The sequence below is a fragment of the Euphorbia lathyris genome, chromosome 5 (assembly GCF_963576675.1).
Source record: "Euphorbia lathyris chromosome 5, ddEupLath1.1, whole genome shotgun sequence".
Classification (NCBI taxonomy): domain Eukaryota; kingdom Viridiplantae; phylum Streptophyta; class Magnoliopsida; order Malpighiales; family Euphorbiaceae; genus Euphorbia; species Euphorbia lathyris.
Genome location: NC_088914.1, coordinates 63406513 through 63433430, shown reverse-complemented (window position 1 = coordinate 63433430; position 26918 = coordinate 63406513).

Below are 26918 nucleotides of genomic sequence, written 5' to 3'. Positions count from 1 at the left end.
GCCCAGACGTCTCTATAAATAGTGCTATCACAAGCTTCATTCCACACAGAACTTGATCAAGCAGTTACGCTGAACAAATTTCTACAAGTTCTGCAAGCAAAGAAGCAAAGCAAATTCTTACACTACATTTGTTATATCTGTGTAAAAGTCTAGAGTGATTGTCAAATCGTCTAAAGTGTCTTAGCACATCTTTGTATTAGGACAAAACACTTATCATTTCTAGTAGACCTGGCAATTATCGTGTTTCGTGTCAAAATCGTGTTATCTCATATTTATGTTCCATATGGTTTTATATGTTATAAATGTTAGAAAAATGACTTTCGTGTCAATCGTGTCGTGTCAGTCAGGTTGGCTCTGTTTTCGTGTTTTCGTGTCAGAAATTGCCACCTCTAATTTCTAGAGATAGAAAGGAGAGGCTGAGTACTCGGTTTTAAGTACTCAGCGAGAGATTAGGATTGAGTAGAAGTATAGAGGAAGGTACTCTTGTCATACTCAATTGCTGATATTGTAAAAGGTTTGAGGCTCTACCTTTAAAGAGCTCAGTAGAGGATTTGAAATCTCGGAACGTGTTCCGGGGACAGGACGTAGGCTTAGAAGAAGCCGAACCTGGATAAATCTGCTGAGTGAAGTATTTCTAAACCTTTAACTCCTTATTTATATTGCTTGCTTAAATAATCAAAAACTGACCAAGTAAAGAGGTCAAGTTGAGTTGTGCGCATTAAACGTAAGAGCTCAGGAATAGACTCTAAGTGCTATCTCCTGACTCAAGCTAAGAAACTGACATAGTCACCAGTTGACTAAGCCAGTATCTTGCTGTTTACTCAGCGCCGCTGTTAAAACCTTTTTCCTCAGAAAAAGAAGTCTGCCCTAAGAATTAAAAAGTTTAAATAGTTCCTAACCCCCCCCTTGGAACTATACTTGCAACCATACAAGGGACCAACAGTAAGTTCCGTCGCTTGTCAATTCCTACGGTTTCCAGTTTGTCAACTCCGGTGAGGCAACACCTATGTGATTCCTAATAGATTTCGGAGCTCGTTAACGACCTACACAACAATCAATTATAAATATCAAAGCAAGCAATAAACATTAACACATATAGTGAAAATGGAATCGTAAATCATGTATTATAAATATGCAATACGAAAATACGGGATCCAACCAAGCCTAGTACATAGAAAGAGTACAAACTAATTAACAAGTAGAAAGGGAAGAAGAATCGGCCCTTAAGACTAGCTAACCGAACTCAAAGTCGTCTCTTAGGACTTGGAGGCGGAACTCTCGAGCTTGGTGAATGCGGGTGGAACGGAACTTCGGCGGAGTAACGGGAGGATTATCAAGCTCTCAAGGTGTGAGGAACTCTAATACATGGAAAATTGAATGAATGAAATGAGTGCTAATCACTCTTACTTATACATCAAGCTCGGGGGTAAAATCATAAATACACAAGTTGCATTATTTCTGCATTTTCCCAGGACACGCCCCGCGTGGACAGGCAGGCGCCCCGCGTATTGGCCCATTCCGTTGACAATTTCCTGCACAAGGATTAGATTCAGGCCTGATGTCATGAATACGCCCCGCGTGGACAGGCAGACGCCCCGCGTGTTTGCCCAGTCCGTTGATAATTGACTGTGTGTGGATCAGAATCAGACTGGTTGTCATAACCACACCCCGCGTAGCTTGGAGTACGCCCCACGTGTTTGAGCCTCTAGAGTTCAATCGCTTGAATCATATCTTTGGCGACCCGCGTGGCTTGGAATACGTCCCGCGTACTTGAGCTTCTAAAACTTAGTTTTGAAGAATTGCTCTTGTACGCCCTGCGTATAAGTGGAGACGCCTCGCGTGTGTCGGTGGATTTTACTCCTTTGCTTGTACCTGCGAAATACAATTCTCGACAGCCGAGTTAGTTTGACGCTTATTCTTTCGAAATTAGCTGAAAACAAGGGAAATTGATCAAAAGCATAAATTTTAATTTTATTTTGTTATTTTACTAAAAACACATTATTTTTGTAATTAAACTCACTTATTTAGCCTACAATTAAATCTTAATTCACGCTAAAAGATAGGGACAAAATGCCCCTATCAGAGAGCAAGCAGACAGAGCAGAAAGCAATTAAAAGAAGGGAAAAGAAAATGGAGACCTGAATAGAGAAGGGAAGCTTGAAGAAACTCATGATCTTGATCGTCAGGGACATTGGTAGAACGGCCACCGTCAAAAGAGCTTCCATCTGAAGATTTACAGGAGACTAAAATGGGCTTCCAACGACCACGATTCTCGAATTGTAGATTGCTTTTAAGACCAGACTGAAATTGAACTAGCAAGCATCCACCATTAGAGTTCAGAATCAAACCATTGCTATAATTCTGTTCCTCTCTTGAAACCTTGAAACCAGAAACTGTACGGAAATGGAATTGAACACCCGGCATCATCATATGGAGGAAGAAGAAGCTAACAGAGAGAAAGAGAAAGACTGATATGAGTATGGACTTGGATTAATTGAGTATTAAATTGATCAATCAGTTCATATCCTAGTGAAATTGCAAAATGTTCAGATCCCAATCGATTAGCAAAATTCAATTGATTTTAGAAAGAAATTAAGAAAGAGAGGAGAGACAAGAGAGAGAAAAAGAGGAGAGAGAAAAGAAAAGAAAAATAAAAAATAAAAATAAGATGGAGAAGATTGTATAATTGATTTTTATTTTTTATTTTGGGGCTTGTTTGTGATAATTAGATAATAAGGGGGTTAACTTATAAAATAAATAAATATAAGGATTAAATTCACTCTTTTTCCTTTAACTTTTAACACCGTTAGTCAATTTGGTATGTGTTTGCTAATGGAATGAACCTCATTGTACCATTTTGCAAACTTTTAAACCACACGGGTGTTGTTCGAAAACATATGTAACCATAATGTTTATTTTTGTACTTTTCCCTAAAAAAAATTTAACTATACATTAACCCACGTGGCATATTGATTGCCAATTAAAATGTATAGTTATATTTTTTTTAATATGACAGATGACAACTAACATGATATTGAGATGCCAGGTCAACAAGTTCGGTGAAAAGATGACTGATGTTAATAATGAATATCAATTTCTTTTAATTCAATTAATGAGATTTAATTCTTTATTAACCACCATAAAATTTGTAAAGATTAAATAAAATTAAATGTAATAAATAGGCATATTGAAGATAATGAGTTAATGCTTTTGTAACATTCGAATTGATGAACAGTTATTGTGCTTGTGCGAGAATTAAATGATGGATGTAACTATCTATAATAGCAGAAATGAACAAGAAGAGTTTTAAAGGTAGGGGTAAGCAAGGTTCGGTTAATTGATCCATTGGGCAAAAAAATTAACCGAACAGTTATCAACGGGTTTTTAACCATCCAAATCGAAATCGGTCCATATCAATCGGTTAACCATACGACCGGTTAACCATTAATTTCAATTAGATTTTTCGGTTAACGGTTTTTAACCAATTCTCACTGGTTAACCAAAAATCAACGGTTAACCATAATTTTTACCCAAACCTAAATTTTTAAACAATATTAAAATATACATAATTTCAAAAACAGGTGTATAGTTACCATAATTTTTAACCATAATTTTTATTTTGGAGTTTGTTTGTCATAATTAGATAATAAGGGGGTTAATTTATAAAATAAATAAATATAAAGACTAAATTAACCCTTTTTCCTTTAACTTTTAACACTGTTAGTCAATTTGGTATGTGTTTGCTAATGGAATGAACCTCAATGTACCATCTTGCAAACTTTTAAACCACACGGATGTTGTTCGAAAACAGGTGTAACCACAAGGTTTATTTTTGTATTTTTTCCTAAAAAAAATTTAACCATACATTAACCCACGTGGCATATTGATTGCCAATTAAAATGTATAGTTACATTTTTTTTAATATGACAGATAACAACTAACATAATATTGAGATGCTAGGTCAACAATTTCGGTGAAAAGATGACCGATGTTAATAATGAATATCAATTTCTTTTAATTCAATTAATGAGATTTAATTCTTTATTAACCACTATAAAATTTGTAAGGATTAAATAAAATTAAATGTAATAAATAGGCATACTGAAGATAATGAGTTAATGCTTTTGTAACATTAGAATTGATGAACAGTTGTTGTGCTTGTGCGAGAATTAAATGATGGATGTAGAGATATCTATACTATCTATAATAGCAGAAATGAACAAGAAGAGTTTTAAAGGTAGGAGTGGGCACGGTTCGGTTAATCGGTCCATTGGATAAAAAATTAACCGAACCGTTATCAACGGTTTTTTAACCATCCAAACCAAAACTAGTCCATATCAATCGGTTAACCATACGACCGGTTAACCATTAATTTCAGTTAGGTTTTTCGGTTAACGGTTTTTAACCAATTTTCACTGGTTAACCAAAAATCAACGGTTAACCATAATTTTTACCCAAACCTAATTTTTAAACAATATTAAAATATACATAATTTCAAAAACAGGTGTATAGTTACCATAATTTTTAACCATAATTTTTATTTTGGGGTTTGCTTGTGATAATTAGATAATAAGGGGGTTAATTTATAAAATAAATAAATATAAAGACTAAATTAACTCTTTTCTCTTTAACTTTTAACACTTTTAGTCAATTTGGTATGTGTTTGCTAACGGAATGAACCTCAATGTACCATTTTGCGAACTTTTAAACCACACGGATGTTGTTCGAAAACAGGTGTAACCACAAGGTTTATTTTTATACTTTTCTCTAAAAAAAATTTAACCATACATTAAGCCACATGGCATATTGATTGCCAATTAAAATGTATAGTTACATTTTTTTTAATATGACAGATGACAACTAACATGATATTGAGATGTCAGGTCAACAATTTCGGTGAAAAGATTCCCTAAAAATTTTTAACCATACATTAACCCACGTGGCATATTGATTGCCAATTAAAATGTATAGTTACATTTTTTTAATATGACAGATGACAACTAACATGATATTGAGATGTCAGGTCAATAATTCGGTGAAAAAATGACTGATGTTAATAATGAATATCAATTTCTTTTAATTCAATTAATGAGATTTAATTCTTTATTAGCCACCGTAAAATTTGTAAAGATTAAATAAAATTAAATGTAATAAATAGGCATGCTAAAGAGAATGAGTTAATGCTTTTGTAACATTAGAATTGATGAACAATTGTTGTACTTGTGCGAGAATTAAATGATGGATAGAGATATGTATACTATCTATAATAGCAGAAATGATCAAGAAGAGTTTTAAAGGTTGGGGTGAGTACGGTTCGGTTAATCGATCCATTGGGTAAAAAATTAACCGAACCATTATCAACGGTTTTTTAACCATCCAAACCGAAACCGGTCCATATCAATCAGTTAACCATACGATCGGTTAACCATTAATTTCAGTTTGGTTTTTCGGTTAACGGTTTTTAACCAATTCTCACTAGTTAACCAAAAATCAACGGTTAACCATAATTTTTACCCAAACCTAATTTTTTAAACAATATTAAAATATACATAATTTATAAAATTTAAACGAAACGAATTCATATAAAAGTTCAGAATTCATACATAAATACTGAACTAAAAATAGAGTTTCTGTTTTTTATTTTAAACAAAAATAACAGTACATCAGTAATTATATTAGGGTAATTAATTTATTAGTCCCTATATTTTGATGAAACACACTGTTTAGTCCCTGTATTTTTAAAAACACATGATAAAGTCCCTAATCTTTTTTCGATGAACTGTTTAGTCCCTAACGTTTTTCTCAGTGAACTGTTTAGTCATTGCTGTTAGACTCTCATGAAGATTTTGTTAGTCAATTTAGATTTGCGTTCTTCTTTTCTTTTATTTTCATTTTCTTTAAACTCTAATACATCTGAAATCAATTTTGAGTGTTCTTCTTCTTGATTTTCTCCTTAATCGTTCAAATTCGTAAGCATTGGGTCTGTTCTTTTTCTTGTTCTCCATACAAATAACTTCTTCTTCTAAATTGGATTTTCTCTTCTAAAGTTTGAAGGTAAATAGTAAAGTGTAATTTAGTCATTTTCGAAGTCATAAACGGTAAAAAATCTAACAAACAGACGGAAGGACTAAACAGTTCACTAAGAAAAAGGTTAGGGACCTTATCATGTATTTTTGAAAATACAAGGACTAAACAGTGTGTTTTGTCAAAATATAGGGACTAATAAATTAATTACCCATTATATTATAATATAACTTATGTATATATTTTGATTTTGAACAAAACTATATTTTTGATTTAAAAAAAAATTGATGTGTTTATTTTTGTATTTTTTTTTTAAAAATACAGCACTAATATAACACATATAATATATTTATATTAATCTATGCTAGTATAGGTACAACATATTATAATATAATTTATATAATATATTAAATTTTTTAGATATATATTTATTAAACGGTTCGGTTAACCGATAATCGTGGTTTTTGAAGACTTTGAACACTTTGAACCGAAACTGAAACCGAAACCGATATCTATCTATTTTTTTAACCATTAAAAAAACCATCGGTTTGGTTAACCATTTTTTTTCGGTTCGGATTATCGGTTTCTGGTTCGGTTATCAGTTTGTCTGGTTTATTTGCCCACCCCAATTTAAAGACATTTTTTTATGAGTTGTCAAAATAGTAGCAAATAAAAATTAAAAAACCATTTATATATATTTATAATATATAATAATAAAAGTTCAAACTCTACATTAACACATTATTTATTGTCAATTACTATCCCATTAATAAAAGAAAGAGTAAGAGTTACAGGAAGATGAAAAAACACAAAGCGAAAGAAATCTAAAAGTCACAAATAAACCTATATATAAATAATGATCAGGGACAGACTCACAATGGGGGCAATGGGGCCAATTGCCCCCATTGTAATGTGGATTTTCTTTTATCTTCCCTGATATAGTATGAAAGTTTAAAGGTTTGCCCCCATTGACAATGACGGTGGCTGCTGCTGTAAGGGTTAAGATTAAAAAAAGAAAGAAAGAGACTTTTTTTTTCTTTTTCCATAAAATGATGTCGTTTTATTTAGTAAAACATTAAAAAATAAAACAAAACCTAATTCTAATTAGCTGCGTCCAAAGATGGATCTTATTCTAGCCCCAATTCTCCAAAGTGGACCAATCCAAGATCCTCAATTCTCAAACCTAAAACCAGTCAATCGTGACTCACCAGTTCGTCCATCAGCCATCCATGAAATAATGGTTGCTTTACTATTTGGTGTTCGCCAAAAAGGTTTCATTTCATGATTTATCTTTCAGAGTTCTACCCTTTTAAAATGTTTGATTTTTGTATTCTTTCTATATAGTTGAATTTGAATATGGTTTTTGGTAAATTTGGTTCTTTCCAAGTTTATAATTTGTTGCATATTGTTAAGAATAGTTTAACTTAATTTTCTTTATATATTGATTGTTTGGTTGCTTGTTGAGTATGTTTCCTTCGTTTATTGCATAATTGTTGAAGATGCAATTTCATTCATTTTTCATTAGTTTTCAAAGTACAGCACTTTAATATTTGAGTCGAGTTAAATTAGTTAATGAGATAATGGATAAATTTGATCCTAATGTGTTAAATGAACTGCAAATTTAGTTGTTACCGAACTTTCGGTAAAATAGGATTAAAATTGATCTTGATTGTAAACATTAAGATTAAATTTGGACCATTTTATATGTTAGGCTAAATTTGCACTTCACAACAAAAATGTTAAGGTCAAATTTGATCTTTATCCTTTAATTAATCCAAGGATTTTAAATTTTGAATTTGTAAATTTGTACTACTAATGAACTCATATAGTTTGCCCGCACTAAATGAAAATCCTGGATCCGTCCTTGATCATGATAGATAGTATTCCACCATTATATTCATTGGCCATCGAAAATTAAAATCTCCATCGACCTTAATTTTGATGATGTATTAGTTTCTTCTTACTTTAAATAATAGTCTTATAATTTTGTTCTTCATTAACATATTAGATCTATTTAGGAGCGATTTCCATTGATAATATTTAATAACATTTTCTTCAAAGATTGGGAGAATTCGGACTTTGATATCTTTAATTCAAGAAATCTGATACAAATAGAAGATGAATGTTTGAGTAAAATCGGGAAACGTAAGGGTTATAATAGCAAAAGTAGAAAGGAATGAACAATAAGAGTACTTTATAGGTATTTTGATGAGTTGTCAAAATAGTAGCAAATGAAAACTGGAAAGCCACTTATATATATTTATAATATATAATAATAATAATAATAATAATAATAATAAAAGTTCAAGCCCTACATTAACACATTATTGAAAGAATGCATTTTATTTTACTGAAAGAGTAAAGAAATAGCCTTTCTGAAGATTGTATTAATACCTCGACATGTTGAAACAACCGTTTTTTGGCCCGAGAAGGGAAGAGTGGTCGAGTGGTCAAAAGCTGTAGACCATAAACTTGTTGAAGTTTTTCTACGCAGGTTCGAATCCTACCTCTCCCGTTTTTTTGTTTTTTTTGTCATTAAATACAAAGCGAATGAAATCCAAAAGTCACAAATAAACCTATATATATATATAAAACATGATAAATAGTATTCCACCATGATAGTCATTGGTCACCAAAAAACCAAATTCCTAATCGACCTTAATTTTTATGATGTATTAGTTTTGCTATTTAATAGCAGTTTCTACAAGGATTGGGAGAATTCAGACTTTGATATCTCCAATTCAAGAAAATGAACGACTAAAATCGGGAAACACAAGGGTGTCACAAATTATAGGAAATTCTTATGTTTCTGAAGGTAATTATTCGATTTGTTTTTCATAAGAATGAAATCAAGATGTGATGATTCCCATACTCTTACTGCGATCGGACATTCAAGGAATATATGAGTGACTGTGTAACATCCCCAAAACCCTAACATATGAGTCTTCCCACATTCATATATATTTTCATGATTGAATACATACATTTTAGATTCATCTCATTGTCAGTAGAAGTTTTGTATGCATAATGCGATTATCGTGCGATTAGTAGGCGATTAGTGTGTCGTTAAGATGTAACGATTGGTTAATTGAGTTAGGACTTAAATGAATGAATTAATGAATTCATATGTCCTAAATTGATTAACTTACATTTGTGGAGGGCTGGATTGGAGGTTTATGAGCAAGCACGAGGTGTCACTCAAGTAAGACAAAGTATGCCTCTTTGTTTTAACAATGATTGATACAACTCATTTCTCCTCATTTCCAGCCACAATTTCGACCAAAACTTCAGCAAACCTTCCTTTGATATACCCTAACATCCTCCAAACAAAAATCTTTCAATTTCTTCCATTTTCAAGCCAAACAAGTCAAGTTAGGAAGCATACTAGGTGATAGACACAAGTTGAAGGTTAGTATGCTGTTTTAGCTTGTTTTCTATGAGTTGGAGATTCTGAAAAAACCTAGGTATGATCATAGGATTTGTTGTGGATGCGTTGTGATTGAGCTTGTTGAGTTTTGGTGTTGTTTTCATTGGTTTTAGGCAGTCCAAATGAAAGATATGTATCAAGTGCCCTAAACAGAAATCTAGGGTACTGCTTTCAGTCATTTTGGAGCCTGTTTTTCATATTGATATTGTTCGAATTTGAAGATACATAAAGAATAACATATGTTCCTATATGTGTTATGAAACCCTCTGTAAAATATGGGACTTTAATTCCATATATAGAGGAAGAAAACCTAGATGGATCATGACTGCCTCGAAATTGAATGTCATGTGAGGCAGCCATGTTGATGTAGCATTTTGAGGATCTTAAAGTCCGAATTGGAGAAAGTTTCTTTATACAAAAGTGTTCCTAAATACTTGAAGTATATGTCTGTAAAAGGATTTGGCAATCCATTGTGTTTATTGTGAGCTAGGTTGAGTGAATTATGGTAGATGCAAATCTGAATAGTCTGTTTCTTGGCTGGAAACAGGACCGAATCATTTTGCATGCCATATATTGTGTAGAAGTGATATTAAAGTGAATTTTGGATATGTTATACCCATATATGTCTAGTTTCAGTAGGTTCAAGAATCAGGGCATTTGGATTAATATAGAGAAAGTTATGGCAGAATGTGTGCAAGTAGGTCATGTGATGATCTAAGACAAAAGGATTAGATTGCCTGAACTTTGTGGCATTAGTGTCTTGTAAATCATATAGCATTCCTTAGTTTCTATTTTCATTAAGTTTATGTTAAATATAATTGTATCAATGTTATGTGACATTAGGAGGGCAAGGTGCAATTGAACGCACACCCGCTCGTGTTGAATAGATCGAACCAAGTGCGACGGTAAGCATATTGCTTATATATGTGTATGAATGTATTGTGCCTTGTGACTTGTTGAGTGTGAGATGTGGTTGAATCTGATGTGAATGATGTGGATAATGTTTGAGTGTTTATGATACGTCATGATTGATAAGAAAGTGTTATGATTGAGTATGTTGCAGTGTTATGCGTAAATACGGCATGTTAAGCCTTGTGCACATACTGGAACTGAATAATGGTTGGATTATAAATGAATATGAGCTTGCTTAGATGGATATGTGAAATGGTCCAAGTTGAGAGTGCTATCCGAATATTGTGAGCCGGAAGCACATGTGTTGAGATATATGAGTACGTGAGTGAGTGTAACTCCTCCGTAGCACAGATGATTGTATTCCGAATTTAGTGAGCCGGAATACAGATTGGGCCCAAGGACCATTTTATATATATTGTCTAAGTATAGCAAGGCCTTTCTAAAATCAGTATTACTATTCTAAATGAATAAATTCTAACTTGGTACTGATGACCTATTTTGGTTGTGCTCTTTACATTACTTGTATATACATATATGTGTACGAGATAATCAGATGTATGCAAAGCTGAGCAAATGTGAATTTTGGATGGATGAAGTTGTATTCCTTGGTCATGTGGTGTCAGGTGAAGGGGTTCAACCCGACCCTTCCAAAATTAAAGCTATTGATGAATGGGAACCGCCAAAGAACGTTACAGAGCTTAGGAGTTTTCTTGGGTTAGCTGGTTATTACAGGAGATTTGTAGAGGGTTTTTCTCTGATTGCAGGTCCATTAACTAAATTGCTGAGAAAGGGAGTTGTATTCCAGTGGAATGATAAATGTCACCAAAGCTTTGAGGAACTAAAGAAGAGATTGACTTCCGCACCAGTGTTAGTGTTACCTTCTGAAGGTGGTGGCTTTGTTGTTTATACAGATGCCTCGGGACAAGGTTTGGGATGTGTTCTAATGCAAAATGGGAAAGTCATTGCATATGCTTCTAGGCAACTGAGACCTCATGAGATGAATTACCCCACACACGACTTAGAGTTGGCAGCAGTCATCCATGCATTGAAGGTATGGAGACATTACCTATATGGGGAGACATTTCAGATTCTCACTGATCACAAGAGTTTGAAGTACATCTTTACACAGAAGGAGTTGAACCTAAGACAAAGGAGATGGATTGAGCTATTAAAAGATTATGATTGTACAATAGATTACCATCCAGGAAAAGCTAATGTGGTTGCAGATGCTTTGAGTAGAAAGAGTGTTGATATTGTGGCTAGTATGAAGAATTATAGTTTGAATTCACTAGTGGAGATGCGAGCCATGGATGTGCAGTTAGAAGTAAATGAAGTAACAGGTTTGATGGCTACACTACGAGTAAAACCAGATTTGAAAGAAAGGATCCAAGAAGCACAATGACATGATCCTTATTTACAGAAAATGCGAGATCATGTACAACAAGGTAAAAGACCTGATATTTCTGTGGAAGATGATGGAACTATGATGATAGGTAGTCGATTATGTGTTCCAGATGTAGCAAATTTAAGATCAGAAATTCTACAGAAAGCACATAATTCTCCTTATGCTATGCACCCAGGAATGACAAAGATGTACAGAAATTTGAGACCTTTTTACTGGTGGCCTACAATGAAGAAAGATGTATCTGATTTTGTTTCCAAATGTTTGACATTTCAACAGGTTAAAGCTGAGCATCAAGCTCCCGTGGGAAAACTAAAACCTTTAACCATACCAGAGTGGAAATGGGAGAGGATCACTATGGATTTTGTGATGGGATTACCAAGAACAAGGCGTAGACACGATAGTATATGGGTGATAGTGGATAGACTTACGAAATCTGCTCACTTTCTACCGGTTCAACAGACAGACTCGATGGATAAATTGGCTAGACTTTATGTGGAACAAATAGTGAGGTTGCATGGAGTACCTATATCTATTGTTTCAGATCGTGATCCTAGATTTACATCTAGATTTTGGGGCAGTTTACAGCACTCATTGGGAACAAAATTGCATTTCAGTACAGCCTTTCATCCACAGACAGATGGACAATCGGAAAGAACTATTCAGACCTTAGAGGATATGATGAGAGCTTGTGTTCTTAATTTCCAAGGTGAGTGGATATACATTTACCTCTTATGGAGTTTGCTTATAATAATGGTTATCATTCAAGTATAGGCATGGCACCTTATGAGGCACTATATGGAAGACCGTGTAGAAGCCCTATATGTTGGGATGTTGAAGGAATGAGACAATTGGAAGGACCTGAGTTAGTCCAGGAAACTGTTGAGAAGATCAATGTCATAAAGAAGTATTTAAAAGCTGCACAGGAACGTCAGAAAGCCTATGTGGATCAGCACCGAAGGGAGATGGAATATAAAGTTGGAGATAAAGTGTTTTTAAAAATATCTCCATGGAAAGGAATAGTTCGTTTTGGCAGAAGAGGGAAGTTGAATCCAAGATACATCGGGCCTTATGAGATCATTGAGAGAGTTGGACCATTGGCTTATAGGTTAGCTCTACCACCAGAATTGTCTTTAATACATGATGTATTTCATGTGTCAGTATTGAGAAGATATAGATCAGACCCAAGTCATATGATTCCTGAACCTGCGATTGCAATAGTGAATACAGACTTAACTATTCGTGAGCAACCTTTAGAGATTTTGGGACGAGAAATGAAACGACTCAGAAACCGTGAAATTCCAATGGTTAAGGTGAGATGGAGTCATAATCAAACACTTGATGAGGCAACTTGGGAGGTAGAAGAAAATATGAGGACACAATATCCTTACCTATTTGAAGCTTCTGGTAAGTGAATTTCGGGGACGAAATTCTTTAAGGGGGGAAGAACTGTAACATCCCCAAAACCCTAACATATGAGTCTTCCCACATTCATATATATTTTCATGATTGAATACATACATTTTAGATTCATCTCATTGTCAGTAGAAGTTTTGTATGCATAATGCGATTATCGTGCGATTAGTAGGCGATTAGTGTGTCGTTAAGATGTAACGATTGGTTAATTGAGTTAGGACTTAAATGAATGAATTAATGAATTCATATGTCCTAAATTGATTAACTTACATTTGTGGAGGGCTGGATTGGAGGTTTGTGAGCAAGCACGAGGTGTCACTCAAGTAAGACAAAGTATGCCTCTTTGTTTTAACAATGATTGATACAACTCATTTCTCCTCATTTCCAGCCACAATTTCGACCAAAACTTCAGCAAACCTTCCTTTGATATACCCTAACATCCTCCAAACAAAACTCTTTCAATTTCTTCCATTTTCAAGCCAAACAAGTCAAGTTAGGAAGCATACTAGGTGATAGACACAAGTTGAAGGTTAGTATGCTGTTTTAGCTTGTTTTCTATGAGTTGGAGATTCTGAAAAAACCTAGGTATGATCATAGGATTTGTTGTGGATGCGTTGTGATTGAGCTTGTTGAGTTTTGGTGTTGTTTTCATTGGTTTTAGGCAGTCCAAATGAAAGATATGTATCAAGTGCCCTAAACAGAAATCTAGGGTACTGCTTTCAGTCATTTTGGAGCCTGTTTTTCATATTGATATTGTTCGAATTTGAAGATACATAAAGAATAACATATGTTCCTATATGTGTTATGAAACCCTCTGTAAAATATGGGACTTTAATTCCATATATAGAGGAAGAAAACCTAGATGGATCATGACTGCCTCGAAATTGAATGTCATGTGAGGCAGCCATGTTGATGTAGCATTTTGAGGATCTTAAAGTCCGAATTGGAGAAAGTTTCTTTATACAAAAGTGTTCCTAAATACTTGAAGTATATGTCTGTAAAAGGATTTGGCAATCCATTGTGTTTATTGTGAGCTAGGTTGAGTGAATTATGGTAGATGCAAATCTGAATAGTCTGTTTCTTGGCTGGAAACAGGACCGAATCATTTTGCATGCCGTATATTGTGTAGAAGTGATATTAAAGTGAATTTTGGATATGTTATACCCATATATGTCTAGTTTCAGTAGGTTCAAGAATCAGGGCATTTGGATTAATATAGAGAAAGTTATGGCAGAATGTGTGCAAGTAGGTCATGTGATGATCTAAGACAAAAGGATTAGATTGCCTGAACTTTGTGGCATTAGTGTCTTGTAAATCATATAGCATTCCTTAGTTTCTATTTTCATTAAGTTTATGTTAAATATAATTGTATCAATGTTATGTGACATTAGGAGGGCAAGGTGCAATTGAACGCACACCCGCTCGTGTTGAATAGATCGAACCAAGTGCGACGGTAAGCATATTGCTTATATATGTGTATGAATGTATTGTGCCTTGTGACTTGTTGAGTGTGAGATGTGGTTGAATCTGATGTGAATGATGTGGATAATGTTTGAGTGTTTATGATACGTCATGATTGATAAGAAAGTGTTATGATTGAGTATGTTGCAGTGTTATGCGTAAATACGGCATGTTAAGCCTTGTGCACATACTGGAACTGAATAATGGTTGGATTATAAATGAATATGAGCTTGCTTAGATGGATATGTGAAATGGTCCAAGTTGAGAGTGCTATCCGAATATTGTGAGCCGGAAGCACATGTGTTGAGATATATGAGTACGTGAGTGAGTGTAACTCCTCCGTAGCACAGATGATTGTATTCCGAATTTAGTGAGCCGGAATACAGATTGGGCCCAAGGACCATTTTATATATATTGTCTAAGTATAGCAAGGCCTTTCTAAAATCAGTATTACTATTCTAAATGAATAAATTCTAACTTGGTACTGATGACCTATTTTGGTTGTGCTCTTTACATTACTTGTATATACATATATGTGTAATATGTTTATTGAGTAGGCAGCTCACCCCTTGCCAACAGATTTTACAGGTTAGGTGGAGTTCTTCTTGCTTAAGGTCGCACCAGCAGTGTCAGTCCATTCTCATCTAGGCATTTTGGAGTCTTGTGAATGTACTTTTGTTTTGTAAATCCTCTGTGTAGGATAATGACTTAAACGTGTATTGTAAATTATAAATGCTTTCTCTTATGTATAATATGTAAACTTTATATGAGATTGAAGTTTATATGATTGAGAATTGAAAACATGTCTATGATTGATATTGTGTGAGATATCATGTGATCCAAATGAGGGGGTTACAGACTGTTTCCTCTTGATTTAAGCATAGCAGGCAATGGAATTCTACCTCCATTCTACGGTTGTGGAGCGTTTTTCTTGTTGGGAGTGTATTCCAAGCCGCTCTGCAGAAGAAGTTCTTAACTTTTGGCAGGCAATTCATTTGCCACAATTTACTCCAAGGCGTGTAACAGATTTCCTCCGCCGGCTTCGGGTATGATTCCATTAATGCGTAATACGCCGACTTTACACTGTACCGACCCTTCTTTTCTCTTCTCCAGTACAATCTATCTTCCAAGTCGCTGATAGGGGTATTTTACCCCTATCTTTTTAGCGTGATTTACGGGTTGATTTTGGATAAAATAAATAAGTTTAATTATAAAAATAAAGTGTTTTTGATAAAATAAAGAAATAAAAATAAATCTCGTACTTTCAGTTTATTTCCCTCATTTTTTATTAGTTTAGGAAATAAAAACGTCAAGCTAACTCGGCTCTCAAGTTTTGTATTTCAGGTACGAGAAAGGAGCAAAAATCCACTCCATACGCGGGGCGTATAATCCTCTATGCGGGGCGTGAAACATGGTGTCGGTAATGATTGCCTTATCCGCAGAAGCCATGTGGAACTGACTCAGCATACGCGGGGCGTATGCCACTCTACGCGGGGCGTATGACACATGTCGGCAATAATTGGCCTAATCTTGAAAGTCAGACTGCATTGTCTCCCAGAGTCAACTCTCCATACGCGGGGCGTATCACCATATACGCAGGACGTAAAAGGCAGTTCTTCAACGTAAAAAGATCAGAGACTCTTTTACGCGGGGCGTACTTCAACTACGCACGGCGTAAAAGCACCAATTCAAGCAATAAAACTTCAGAGACTCAAACACGCGGGGCGTACAATCCTTTACGCAGGGCGTGCTTGAGACAACAAGACAACGAATTGGTCCACATGCAGGAGATTTCTGACGGAATGGGCATTTACGCGGGGCGTAGACCAATTTACATGGGGAGTATCATGGGATTTCTGCACCAAATAATGTTGCTCCATACTTGTGCTTTGTGAAATTAAAAACTTGCCCTTGCTTGATGTCTATAAATAGGAAGCTCTTGAACTTCATTTGACACCAAGAAATAATTTACACACTAGAGAGCAAACTATACTTGTTTTGTTACTTGTTGTAGTATAGATTCAATTTTTGTAGCTAAACTCTCCACCTCGAGAGCTTGTTCGGTTGTTCCGACATTCCATCGAAGTTCCGCTCCACCATTCGTCACCAAGCTCGAGAGTTCCACCTCCACGACCTAGGAGATGGCTTTGAGTCCGGTTAGCTAGTTTCAAGGGCGGATTCTCCCCTTTTACGTGCTAATTAGCTTGTACTCTTCTTATGTACTAGGCTTGGTTGTATCCCATTTATATACATTTCATATTTATAATTTCATGATTTATAATCTCTATTTCCCTTTACGTGTTAGTATTTGCTACTTGTTTTGATATTGATAATTGACTATTGTGTAGGAGAACGCGATTTCCGACGCCATTCGGGTTATCTTTAGGGAGTTATATAGGTGTTGCCCTACCGGAAGTGACAAACCGAAAACCGTAGGAATTGACAAGCCACGGAACTTACGGGCCCTAGTTTCTAATTCCCCCGCATTAGACACGCCTTGACTAGGAATTACGTAGTCTAAGTGCTTCACGGGTCGGTCCTACTATACTTAGTCGTCTTTGCAAGAGTAAATTCTTATCCGTATACATTTAGAGTCATTATTTATCGCGGTTATAACTTATCAATATTCATCCCACTTCATAGGGTTTTAGCTACGCAAATCTGAGTCGCCAATAGTTAGGATAGTGTGTAGTTGTATCTTGCTTCACCCCAAAGTAATCGCCGCTTAAATAACATACGAAACCGAGTCGTCTAATACTTGTAATTATAAATCCCGTGGATTCGATACCCGGTCTTAACCGGACTATTACTTGATACTGTTGGTCCCTTATAACGTTACAAGTATAGTTCCAAGGGGGGGGGGGGGGTTAGGAACTATTTAAACTTTTTGACAATTTAGGGCAGACTTCTTTTCTTAAGAGAAAAGGTTTTAACAGCGGCGCTGAGTAAACAGCAAGATACTGGCTTAGTCAACTGGTGACTAGGTCAGTTTCTTAACTTGAGTTAGGAGATAGCACTTAGAGTCTATTCCTGAGCTCAGATGTTTGATGCGCACAACTCAACTTGACCTCTTTACTTGGTCAGTTTTTGGTTATTTAAGCAAGCAATATATATATAAGGAGTTTAAGGTAAGAAATGCGTTACTCAGCAGATTTATCCAGGTTCGGCTTCTAAGCCTACGTCCTGTCCCCGGAACACGTTCCGAGCTTTCGAATCCTCTACTGAGCTCTTTAAAGGTAGAGCCTCAAACCTTTTACAATCTTAGCAACTGAGTATAACAAGAGTACCTTCCTCTATACCTCTACTCAATCCTAATATCTCGCTGAGTACTATAACCGAGTACTCAGCCTCTCATTTCTAATCTCTAGAAATGATAAGTGTTTGTCCTAAACAATGATTGCTAAGACACCTTAGATGATTGAATAATCACTCTAGACTTTTACACAAAAGATATGAAATTTAGTGTAAGATTGCTTTGCTTTTTGCTTGCAGAACTTGCGTAGAAATTTGGTCAGCGTAATGGCTTGATCAAGTTCTGTGTTGAATGAAGCTTCTGATGGCACTATTTATAGAGATGTCTTAAGGCATCGGTCATTTCAAATTTCGAAATAACCGTTGGAGGGAAACGGCTTCCTGTCGTTGTCATCCTGACTTGCTCAGAGCTCTCGGCCAATCAGATTTGAGTATCTTCTGTCCTCGGTCAGCTTTTGGTCAGCTCGGCAGAGTGTCTCTCCTTTTATGGTAAAGTCAACTGGATAGCATACTATGTCGTCTGAACTTTACCCAAAGTGGAAACACTTTGTCTGGAAGTTTTCCTTAGCCATCTGCTGTCTTGTACACTTTGTCGAATCAACTCAGCAGCTTCGTTCCGAAGTTGTTCCCTGAAGGTCTTCTAGATCCTTCTCCCGCTGAGTTGCGTTTTGTCCATAACGACAACGTTTTGACATTCACGGACCGAGTTGTCTTGCATCGTTTGACTTGGGCTTTGACTCTTGTATTTGGCTTGGGCCTTTTAATCCTTATGTCTTATAAGCAATTTAACTCAACATTGAACAAACACATTAGTAGAATAAATCAAAGCATTTAAACTTAGTGTGTTTAGAATATGTTTTTAATTATACTCAAACAATTTTGTCAAATCAAAATTATGTGGAAAGGTGTTTCAACAGATACGACGGGGTACACTTGCCCCTAAGTAGCCGTAGCATCTAGTAGAGTTAAGAACATTTAAAAGATCACATCCATATTCTTAGCACATTCACCGCAATACACATTTAATCGTCATTAGAAAACTCTACCTAGGCGCGCACGCCCACCAAGTTTTTGGCGCCGTTGCCGGGGATTTATAATCTCCTACAATATTAGACAAAAACGTTTCATTGTTAGTTTAAGCATTCTTTTTGTATAAATTGTTTATATATACTTTGACTAACATTATTCTTTCTTGTTGATAACCGTTTATACTTCTTTTTACTTTATGCACACCCGATCGAAAAGTGATTCTCTTATTCCTATTGATCTTGAAATTGAACGTACTCTTTGTAGGATTCGAAAAGAGAAAATGGCAAACCCCAACGCCGAGGTCAACCAACCCGACGGAAACCAAAGGCCACACGTGAACAACGTCCGCGGGGGAAATGATACGCGTTCGATGATGGAAATCCTCGCTCCGCATCGCCCCCAGAATCGTAATGGCATTGTCGCTCCCACGATCCTGGCCAACACATACGAGATCAAGACCAGAATGATCCAATTGATACAACAATGTGGTCAATTCGGAGGGGAACTCCATGAGAACCCCAACGAGCATTTGGATAAATTTCTTATGTGTGCCGATACCTCTCGGCAAAATGGTGTTCCCGTTGAGGCTGTGAGACTGAAATTGTTTCCTTTTTCATTGACAGGATAGGCGTTGGAATGGCTACACTCATTGGAGGCGGGATCCATCACGTCATGGGAAGAGCTCGAAAAGGAGTTCCTTTCCTACTATTTTTTGCCGTCCAAAACAGTCAAGTTACGGACCGATATCACATCCTTCAGGCAGTTGGAATGCGAGGACCTTCACGCAGCTTGGGCTAGGTTCCGGAAGTTGCTCCGAAACTGCCCCCACCATGACATCCCAAAGCACGACTTGGTAAGCACTTTTTACCACGGGTTAACTCCCACTAACCGTGCGACTGTTGATTCCGCTGCAGGTGGGGATCTATTTCGGAAGTCAGCTAGTGAGGCCTACAAGCTCATTCATGAGCTCGCAAGGAAAAGTGTGCAATGACAAGAGGATCGGCTTGCCGGCCCGTCGCGACACCAGACATTCGCTGTGGAGAAAGAGGCTCCGAAAAGCTCCATAGCTGAAATGAACAAGAAGCTTGACTCGTTGATCGCCCAATTAAGCCTCAATAAAAGTGTGCAGGTCCTGATGTGCACTCACTGTGGTGGAGACCATGATGCGTTTAATTGCCAAATCGGTAGCCCCTTCACCGGCGATGCCGAAAACGTAAGTTATATAGGAGGTAACCAAAGGTATAATTCCCATCTGAACTCCTATTCTCACCACAATAATAATAATAATAACGGCGGATGGAGGCCTCGGTACCAACACCCGAACTTATCATATGGAAATAATAATAACGTGTTGAGGCCCCCATCCGGCTTTGAGCAAGAATTTCGGGAAAACGGGCTCGGGCAATCACAAGCCGCGCCCGGCAATCGAAACGCTCCACCTTCCAACAATGTACACGACCAATCGGTCACGTCCTTGTTGAAGGACATATTAACCCGTCTTTCCGATAGCGAAGTGTTTTGTAGGGATCTTAGCCGCCAGGTGGCCCACCTAAACCGTCAACAACAAGAAAGGCCACTAGGAACCCTCCCGGCAAACACTGAACAAAATCCGCGGGGTAAGAATAGGGAATCCGGGCAAGTGATAATGCTCCTCAACAATAGGAGTTCGGACCCGTCAAGCTCCAACGCGGACGTCTTGCAATAAGCCGCCATATAAGAAAGTCGAGCTACTTCGACTCAAAACGTAGCATCGGTTTGAATTCCTCGAACCACTTGTCTATATGTATTATAAACGTTATCTCCTTTCTTTATTTTGCATTATTGTCTTCATTTTTACTTTATTTTATTTTCTCCCTTTTTCTTTTATTTTCATAAAATCAAAAGAAAAACAAATCCCACATTAATCCAAAACTCTTAAAATACACGGGGCGTACAACCCCTTGCGCCCCGCGTAGTTGTGTGTCTGCCCCCTTTTACTTAATAAAAGACACACTACGCGCGACGTACCTGAATTTGCGCCCCGCGTATGTTTTTCCTAAAATAAGCTCTTGTTTAATAAATACCACGTAGAGGACACGCGGGGCGTACCCTAGGGTACGCCGCGCGTATCCTCGGGGAGTTATGAATCACAACTCCCCATGGCAACTTCCTCTCTCTCCAACTTCCCATCACTCCTCTTCCCTATACAACTTTCCCACTTCCACACTCCACCTCCTCTTCCACCCAATCAATTCCCATACTTTCAAATTCAAATTTTCACTTTCCCTCCATAATAAATTTTCATTAACTACCCCCTTAATTACAAATTAATAAAAATTAAAAAAGAGTCATAAATAAAACATAAAAATCATTAAACACTCATAAATTCAAAAATAAAAAAAATCAGAAAATTACAAAAAACCACAAAAATCCTTCATCTCACGTCCGCTTACGCGGGGCGTAACCCCAATTATGCCCCGCGTCTCCGCCCTTTTTGTCATAAAAAAGGAGCAGGAGGTCCGATACGCGTGGCGTAACCTTGTTTACGCCGCGCGTATCTCACCGATCTTGCGTAGAATAACATCAAGGGGAGGGATACGCGTGGCGTAGCCCCTTTACGCCCCGCGTACCCCTCTGGGAATCCGAGCTTTGCTTGGATTCCCCACTTCTCCCCTATATATATCTTCCCCTTCTCCCCTTTCCTTCCTCACAACTACCCCAACTCTTTACAACACTCATCTCCCACTCCCTCTTCATTCCTTCTCCCTTCTTCCTCATATAATCATGACCCGAAGCAAACGAGCCGCCGTTAACACCCCCCTAGACCAACAAATGCAAGCTCGTCGAGCTCGCACCACACGCTCCTCACGCTCCGCCCAAAATCAACAACCACCACCACCCGACCGGGAGAAAACTCCACCACTCACCCGCCAATACCGGGCCCCTTTTCATCTCCTCACCGAAGAGGAGGCCCAAAGGTATGAAGATCTTTGTGCCGCCACTATCATGGAGCTTCCCTATATCCAACGAAGCGTGCTTGATCAATATGATTTAGGCATTCCCTTCGAAGCTCGCCTCCGTGCCCTTGGTTGGTACGACATCTACTCTACGCATCGGCGGGTGTACCCATCACTAGTGGTGGAATTCTACACCACCCTCACCTCCAACAACGTCCCCGGAGCCACCCTCTTCAACTTTCGCCTCCACAACCGCCCATTTTCCATTGACACTCAATGGCTCCAACACCATTTCACTTTCCAAACGGAGGGAGGCAGGTCCAGTTAGCCCGACAGCATTGTGGCTCATGAGTTTTAGGCCTCCATTACGGGGTCCGATGACTATCACGTCTCCAACCTCCGCCCATCTCTCATCCGTGACCCTATCCTCCAACTTCTCCATCGCTTCATTTCATTTTACTTCTCGGGGAAGTCCGAGGCATCTAAGGTCAACAAACACGAACTGTTGGCCCTCTACTGTTTTGTCAATGGGCTCACCTATGACCTTGCCTATCACGTGGCTGTTCACCTCCACGCCACACCCGTCCGGAAGAGGGCCAAGCTCGGTTTTGGCCACCTCGTCACCATCTTCGCCCTCACCACTCTCGGTGAAGCTGTCCTTGATCGCCTCCCGAGCCTTTTGCCTCGGCCCGTTGATAAGAACGCCTTTAAGTCTCTTAACCGTTCGACCTCCGGCCTGGGCGAGACCTCGGGGGTAGCCAACTCCAATGCGGAAGGTGACTCGGACTCGAGCTTGGGTCTCAATTTTAGTCCTCCACCCCTTCACGACTTCAATGCCCTTTACGCTCGGTTGGATATCTTGGAGGATAACCAACGTCGTGATCGGGCCCATTTTGACACCCGATTCGACACCATTGAGGCCCAACAACGTGAGGACCGGGCTCATATCGACTCTCATTTCGATGCCCTCACCGCCTCCTTCGCTTCCTACTTCAACCTCCATGGCAATCCACCTCCACCTCAACCATAGTTCCATTTCCTTTTTGTTTTTCATTTTCCTTTGATGTTTTAATGTTTTGATGTACTCTCTTTTTATTTTCTAATATATTAGTAATTTCCGTTTATGTTTCGTACTATTTTTTGCGTTTATTTTTGCTGTTTATAATAAATCCACGCAGGGCGTACCCCATGGAATGCCCCGCGTACCCCTCATTTTCATACGCAAAAAAAAAGTTCAGAAACTCAAACACGCGGGGCGTCCCCTAATGCGCCCCGCGTATTTGAGTCTCTGACTCCAAATACAATAAAAACATCAACTTACGCGGGGCGCCCCCGCCATTACGCCCCGCGTATTTGAGTCTCTGACTCAAAACGCATTAAACATGCCGCCCTACGCGGGGCGCCCCCCTGGGCACGCCTCGCGTAGGGCCCCTGACCACTAAGGGTCTTCTTCCTTCCCTTCCTTCGCTTTATTTTTGTTTTTTTGTTTTAGTTTCTTTTTGCGACGCCCTTGGAATAGGCGTCATTTTAAATAACGCGGAGGGACGTGCAACCCCGCACTTAACGTTTGTTTTGCACTACCAAAAACAAAAATAAAAAATTAATAACAACAAAATAATTAAACTAATTTATTGACTCCTTTAATTTTTTCCAACACGTTATCCCTCCTTCGGAAATTAATTAAAGTTCCGTTATTTGTCATAAAAAATAAAAACGTCGGAACATAAAGGAATGATTCGATTAAGAAATTTTAGTCTTGATCTTAAAGTTAGGGAATTTGTGCAAAGCTTAGGTTAGTACTAAACTAAGGCATTGAGTCTTAACCCAAATGTTATCTCCATAATGAACTTTAAAAAAGCAATAAAAGCGGGATAGTTGAGAATTTAGCGAAAACTTGATAGTACACAATTTAAACCCGAATCTTTGTGAGGTATTTTTGAGCATAAAAGAGTTCGTACGAGAACTCTAATTCTTTCACAATTTTTCGAGAGCTTTGACTTCACTTGACTCATAGAATTTGCATCCAATACCGGGTTAAGTACACTTATTGTGGTAAAAAGGCAATAGATGATAAACCGAACCCACTTAGGCTAATTTCTCTTAATTTATTTTTCTCGTTTTCATTGAACATTAGGAAACCCCCTCGAGCCTATTAACCAACTTTTTTTGTTAATACCCTCTTAACATTTAACCCTTTTTCCTCTTGTTCAATTACCGACATAATCAAGTGCACCCGAATTACCCGAAATAAGTCACGGCCTTAGCAAATGGGCACCATAAGTTTTCAAAATATTGTTTTTGTGCCTCTGTCAAAACAAAGGATACGAGAAAAATAAAAAGGCATTCTCAAGCTCCACCCGAGCAATTTTGAAGTACATCTTGTAAAATTCGCCAAGGCCGAAATAAGCAATGATACGGTGCAATCACAAAACGGTATTTTTGAACTCGAGTTTCTTTAAACTAACCACTAAAGTAGCCACCCACATTACAACCCCCCTCCGGGTTCATTTTTAATATTGCCTAACCATATTTTAGGAGGAAAAACCCGGATAAAATTGCAAATTCAACATGATCTCGAGTAAGTGCAAAGAAGAGTGCTAAAACACCGACCCACCTAAAATTGAGCGTAAGAGCGAAATCCCTTGGTGAGGTACTATCGGGTTCTCAAAAGATGATCAACCCCCGTTAATATTGCCTATTAAATCTTGATCATGGAGGTTTCAAACAAGTTTTTGTACTCAATTGTTTGCGTAGGTACTTACCGAAACCTTTGCACAAAACCATAACTTTGAAATCACGCACTTGGCAAAACCAACCTTCGGTTTGTTTCTTAATTTTCTCAATCCCTTGTCTTTCGATTTCTTTTACTTACTTGAGGACAAGTAAAACTTTAAAGTCCGAGGAGGTTTGATAGGGGTATCACCATATACACGGGACGTAAAAGGCAGTTCTTCAACGTAAAAAGATCAGAGACTCTTTTACGCGGGGCGTACTTCAACTACGCACGGCGTAAAAGCACCAATTCAAGCAATAAAACTTCAGAGACTCAAACACACAGGGCGTACAATCCTTTACGCAGGGCGTGCTTGAGACAACAAGACAACGAATTGGTCCACATGCAGGAGATTTCTGACGGAATGGGCATTTACGCGGGGCGTAGACCAATTTACGTGGGGAGTATCATGGGATTTCTGCACCAAATAATGTTGCTCCATACTTGTGCTTTGTGAAATTACAAACTTGCCCTTGCTTGATGTCTATAAATAGGAAGCTCTTGAACTTCATTTGACACCAAGAAATAATTTACACACTAGAGAGCAAACTATACTTGTTTTGTTACTTGTTGTAGTATAGATTCAATTTTTGTAGCTAAACTCTCCACCTCGAGAGCTTGTTCGGTTGTTCCGGCATTCCATCGAAGTTCCGCTCCACCATTCGTCACCAAGCTCGAGAGTTCCACCTCCACGACCTAGGAGATGGCTTTGAGTCCGGTTAGCTAGTTTCAAGGGCGGATTCTCCCCTTTTACGTGCTAATTAGCTTGTACTCTTCCTATGTACTAGGCTTGGTTGTATCCCATTTATATACATTTCATATTTATAATTTCATGATTTATAATCTCTATTTCCCTTTACGTGTTAGTATTTGCTACTTGTTTTGATATTGATAATTGACTATTGTGTAGGAGAACGCGATTTCCGACGCCATTCGGGTTATCTTTAGGGAGTTATATAGGTGTTGCCCTACCGGAAGTGACAAATCGGAAACCGTAGGAATTGACAAGCGACGGAACTTACGGGCCCTAGTTTCTAATTCCCCCGCATTAGACATGCCTTGACTAGGAATTATGTAGTCTAAGTGCTTCACGGGTAGGTCCTACTATACTTAGTCGTCTTTGCAAGAGTAAATTCTTATCCGTATACATTTAGAGTCATTATTTATCGCGGTTATAACTTATCAATATTCATCCAACTTCATAGGGTTTTAGCTACGCAAATCTGAGTCGCCAATAGTTAGGATAGTGTGTAGTTGTATCTTGCTTCACCCCAAAGTAATCGCCGCTTAAATAACATACGAAACCGAGTCGTCTAATACTTGTAATTATAAATCCCGTGGATTCGATACCCGGTCTTAACCGGATTATTACTTGATACGACGGGGTACACTTGCCCCTAAGTAGCCGTAGCATCTAGTAGAGTTAAGAACATTTAAAAGATCACATCCATATTCTTAGCACATTCACCGCAATACACATTTAATCGTCATTAGAAAACTCTACCTAGGCACGCACGCCCACCAGTCGCTCGACGAGAGGGGTATATTATTAATTCTTTTCCTATCATCTTCAGAAAACAGAGATTCTAGCCGATCTTGGTTCCAGGCCCCATTCTGAATTAACTAATCCACTATCCAGTTTCTGATAGGTGAAAGAGGTACTGATTCTGACAGTCCCGAATCCGAATCTAGCCAGTTGTCTTTCCAAATATTTGTCTGTTTACCGTTCCCTATCCTCGATCGTGTATCCTTGTTAATCATTGCTTGCATTTTGTGAATACTTGCCCAAGCCGCGCTGGGATTTGCCCCTAACCGAGCCTCACTGAAGTTTGACCGCGCAAAGTAGCGAGCCTTGAACAATCTAGATACCATAGAATTTGGATTAGTTTGGAATTTCCATGCTTGCTTGCCTAACAGGGCCAAGTTAAACTCATGAAATTGTCGAAAGTTTAGTCCACCCCACGATCTTCGCTGACATAACTACTTCCACGCTTTCCATCTAATGCCTCTTCCCCACCAGTATCCATTAAGGATTGTTTCTAGCCGTAAACAAAAAGTTTTAGGAAGAAGAAAGATCTGCATCACATAAGCCGGAATTGCTTGAGCGAAGGACTTGATTAGCACCGCTTTACCCCCTTGTGAGACTCTTTTTCCATTCCATCCCCTTATCCTTTTCCTGAGTCTGTCAATTATATAGTCAAAGGTGCTTGACCGGTTTCTTCCTACCACCGATGGAAGACCTAGGTATGTGTCTTGTTTGTCTACTTGCTGAACTTCCAGGAAGTC